Source organism: Piliocolobus tephrosceles, chromosome 13 (assembly GCF_002776525.5).
Source record: "Piliocolobus tephrosceles isolate RC106 chromosome 13, ASM277652v3, whole genome shotgun sequence".
Taxonomy (NCBI): domain Eukaryota; kingdom Metazoa; phylum Chordata; class Mammalia; order Primates; family Cercopithecidae; genus Piliocolobus; species Piliocolobus tephrosceles.
The window spans coordinates 9,554,599-9,559,705 of NC_045446.1; positions in this window are offsets into that span (position 1 = coordinate 9,554,599).

The following is a 5,107-nucleotide window of genomic DNA, read 5'->3' on the forward strand; positions in this document are numbered from 1 at the left end:
TGATGACTGAAATGGTGATGGTGATGATTGAGATGGTGATAATTGAGATGGTGATGATGATGATTAAGATGGTGCTGATTGAGATGATGATGGTGGTGGTGATGCTGATGACGATGGTGATGATGATTGAGATGATGATGGTGGTGATTGAGGTGGTGATGGTGATGGTGGTGGTGATGATGATTGAGATGATGACGGTGGTGATTGAGGTGGTGATGGTGATGGTGGTGATGATGATGATTGAGATGATGATGGTGGTGATTGAGGTGGTGATGGTGGTGATTGAGGTGGTGATGGTGGTGATTGAGGTGGTGATAGTGGTGGTGATGATGATGATTGAGATGATGATAGTGGTGATTGAGACGGTGATGGTGATGGTGATGATGATTGAGATCATGATGGTGGTGATTGAGGTGGTGATGGTGGTAGTGGTGGTGATGATGATTGAGATGGTGATGGTGGTGACTGAGATGATGATGGTGGTGATTGAGATGGTGGTGCTGCTGGTGACGGAGAGGTAAGGGAGAGTGGTGGTGAGGGAGTCCTAGAGGGAGACTCAAATCAATCCTGTCCTAGTGCCCTTGGAGCCCAGGAAGAGCTTCCACACTTCCCACCCTCCAGTTTGGCCTCCTCTCTCTCTGGACCAGGTTCTAGCTTTGCCGTTGTGTACCCCAAAGCCCAGCAAGAAGTTTTCCCAGAAGGACAGCCTCCCCATGGGCTGTCACCCCAGGAACAGCCATTTCCACCTCTGCTTCACACATGTGGCCCCTGCGCCCTCCTCAACAGCACTCACTCAACAGCCCGTCCTTCCCTCCCCGCACCCTTCTAGAGCATTCACAGACATCGCTTGAATAAAAATACATTTTCCTCTGGCCTGAAGGTTGCTAACCCCTGGGAGCAGGCGATGGTTGGCCACCTGTGTGTCCTGCCGCCCACACGGAGGCCGTATTGTGGGGAGGCAGCCACGGGCTGCTGGCTCGGCACCAGCTCAGGCAGGTGGCCAGGGCTGGGGGGAGCACACTCGTGACTTTAATTGGCCCCTGGCGCGAGCTGGCATGGCTCTAACTGTAGGCCCCACACTACGCAGACCCCTTCTCTCCAGCCCCCACTGGATCCTCCGCCTGAGGGGTTCCTCTGGCCCATTGAGCAAATCTGCCAAAGTAGGCCGAGGAAGGCGCGGGGCAGCATGGCTCAGCTGCCCTGCCCTTTCATGTGCCTGGTGGCACCTGTGAGCCTGGCCTTCCTGCTCCAAAGGGACTTCGCTCTTCTTGTTGTGTCAAAAAGATGTTTTATGTTAAAATTCAACACAGAGATGTTAACCAGACATTGGAACCAGGCTCGTCAAAATGGGAGCTGCTCAAACAGGTTGAACTTTGCACCGTTCTGTGTTTTTGGAGGGTCTTGCCCATGGCCAGCATTTTCTGGCTGGCACATTTTAACAAGGCTGGGTACAAATGCTGCCCTCTGAGTCATTCCTCCGGAGCCTGTGCCCAGGGCCCCCCTTCCTGTGGGCTCCCATGATTCTTGGCCTCTACCTTATGATTGCTGCATCTTTATTGGAGAAGTTTCATGCTGGTTAAGCTGCAGTCTCAAGAATGCTGGTCTTCTAGTAGAGAGCTGTCTCTTTTTGACTTTGTGAGTTGCAGCCTATTGTTCAGAGGAGCGATTTTAAGTGGATGCAAGGACAAGTCTAGCTGCGGGGAGGGCAGGGGAAGGCATGATGTGGATTTTGGCAAAATTCCTCTCATCTCATCGGAAAACAGTGTGGGATTTGGCCGGCCGTGTGCAAACACACTGTGCTAGCAGGAGCCTTCTTTCCTGCTTCTGTGGATGCAGGAGCCACACAGAATGAGCTCAGAGCAGCCAGTGCTGGCCAGGGATTCAACAGACCCCGCAGACTCCCCGCTAAATGAGAGGCAGTGAGGCCCAATGGTTACATGCACAGACTCTGGGCTCAGGCTGCCTGGATTTGAATCTCGGCTCTACCCAGGCTGTGTGGCCTTGGGAAAATTCTTAACCCCTTTGTGCCTCCGTTTCCTCCTCTGTAAAATGGTGGTACTGATAATTCTGATTTCATCAGGCTCTTGAGAAGACCAAACGAGTTTCTACAAATCACCTGGAATAGTCCCTGGAGTGCAGTGAATGCCTTATTCGTATTGTTGTTGTTATTGTGATTGATTTTTGACAAAGAAGACTGTGGGAAACACGTGGAAGCTCCCAGAGGCTGAATGTGAGAAGGACCCATGGGGAGCCAGGTCACCCCAGGGTTAGATCGGGCAGGCAGAGATATCATTTGAAAGACAAGGCACCAGGGCCAGGCGCCTATAATCCCAGCGCTTAGGGAGGCCAAGATAGGTGGATCACCTGAGGTTGGGAGTTCGAGACCAGCCTGACCGACATGGAGAAACCCCATCTCTACTAAAAACACAAAATTAGCTGGGTGTGGGGATGCATGTCTGTAATCCCAGCTACTCGGGAGGCTGAGGCAGGAGAATCGCTTGAACCCAGGAGGCAGAAGTTGCTGTGAGCCAAGATCGCACCATTGCACTCCAGTCTGGGCAACAAGAGTGAAACTCTATCTCAAAAAAAGAAAAAAAAAAAAAAAGACAGACAAGGCACCAAACTGCGCACAGTATCATGAGTCTGCTGAAAACCTGGAGTGAGATGTTCATTTTCACCTGTGGCTAATGTGTGCTTGGAGTTTTAACAAAGACCTTTTATTCTTTTCTAAAAAGAACACCCGTATGACAGATGTCAGGGGCACTGGACCTTCGGGAACTAAATACAGTCGGCTCACTCCCCGTTCATGCTTTTGAGCAAAGTGCAGGAGCGTTTGGAGCTGAGGAAGATGTGGGGCTCTGTGTTCCTCCTTACTTTGTGTCCCTGCTAGAGTCATCCTCTGCCATGGGGGCTTGCAGCCCTTCCTGTGTCTCTATCCTGGAGGGATCTGTGTCCTTGAAACATGAATGGCAGTCCCTAGCTTTTACACACAGACACACACATGTACACATAGAGACACACAAGCAGGTGGGCACATGTGCAGGCTCATGCACGCACACAGCAGGCAGGCACACACACGAGCACACACACACATGCACCGTCCACCTGAGTTCTCAGGGTTTAAAGAGACATAGGGTGAGTTTGCCCTGCAGCCATGAGAACAGCTTGTGGCTAGACAGATAATGGACTGGACCCTCCGTCCTGATGGATGCCCTGGGCCTGTTTACCACACAGTTCCTCTCTACCCCTTGCTTCACTGCTTTGTTTTTTTTTTTTTTTTTGAGACGGAGTCTTGCTCTGTCGCCCAGGCTGGAGTGCAGTGGTACGATCTCGGCTCACTGCAAGCTCCACCTCCCGGGTTCATGCCATTCTCCTGCCTCCTGAGTAGCTGGGACTGTAGGCACCTGCCACCATGCCCAACTAATTTTTTTGTATTTTTAGTAGAGATGGGATTTCACTGTGTTAGCCAGGATGGTCTCGATCTCCTGACCCTGGGATCCACCCGCCTCAGCCTCCCAAAGTGCTGGGATTACAGGTGTGAGCCACTGCGCCCGGCCTCTTCTCTGCTTTCTCCCCACCCTGGTGATCTGTTAGTTCCAACCCAGAATCATCCTGTTCTCCCTCTTGGGGCTATTTCTCCTAAAAAAAAAACAGGTGTCTTTAGGGTCTCGCCTTCCCTCCAGTAGCCTAGCCAAGGGATTTTCCTAAGCCAATGCAGATTTATCCCTGAGAAAATTCAGTTCTTAGCTGTTAAGATCACATATACTACCTATAACGGGCTGGAAAAGCAGTGATTCTCCTTTAGGCAGCTTCCTGGGGACCCAGGCGGGGAGGTGGCCCCACCAGGGCCATCACCACCCAAGCAGCACAGCCTGCCACAGGCTGACTCCTGGGAGGACATAGTAGGTGGCTCCAGTGGGTGCTTCTGCCCTGCGCCAGGCCCAGGCCCCCTACGCGCAGTGGTAGGATGTTCGGGTTGTGAATGACAGGGCCCCAGGTCATACAAACTTAGGGGGAAGGGCTCCCTGGAAGCTCAGGGTCCCTGGTCTGTGGGGTCTCATGGGGACCTGTGGCTTTTCCACCCTGTCCTCCCTCTAGCTCTTGCTTCTGTTTCTCCCTGTTGCTTTCATTTTTGCTACAGGTCTGTTTCTCCACAAAGCACAGAGCATGACCGACAGCCCAAATGCCAACTCCTGCTGCTCTACCCTGAGAGAGGGACTGATTTTCTTTCTTCATTTTGACTACAAGTGGCCCAGGAGAGGGCTCTGGTGGCCCAGTGAGGACACATGCAGCCTCCTGGACCCAAAGAACACAGCGACACCCGTGAGGATATGGGAAGGGCAGGGCCTGGGTAGGGAAGGTCACCTGAGGTCCCTGAGATCCCTGTCCAGTGTCCCCTTTTCTATCTCCTGCCTTGTGATGTCTGTGCCTGGGGGAGGGTTATTTGTGGATGAGTGTGGGTTCCTGGAAGCTCTGGGCCACACTCTAACCGGGGAGGCGGGGCTCAAGCCTGTCCCTCATGGCCCTGAGGAAGGGGTACAGCTTTTAGCAGACAGAGGCAAGGCAATGAAAACATAACTGAATGAATAGTCGCACACTTATTTACAAATTTCTTGAAGATTTTACATAAAATTTCTATTATTTCTTGCTTAAATATTTGTCAGAATTCATCAGCAAAGCCATCAAAGCCTGGAATTTTCTCTGTGGGAATATTTTTAAATGCTGTCTTTGACTTTTTCACTCTCTTCTCTCCCACTCATTCATTCATCCACACACCCATTCATCCATCTACCCATTTATTTATCAACCCACCCACCCATCCATCCATCCATCCATCCATCCATCCATCCATCCATCCGTTAGTCCATCCATCCATTCGTCTGTCCATCCATCCACCTACCTATTCATTCATTGATTCATCCACCCACCCATCCATTCATCCATCTACCCATTGATTCCTCCATCCATCCATTCGTCCACCTCCCCATTCATCCATCCATTCATCCACCAACCCATCCATCTTACCATCCATCCATCCATCCATCCATCCATCCATCCATCCACCCACCCACCTATCCATCCATTCATTCATCCACCCACCCATCCA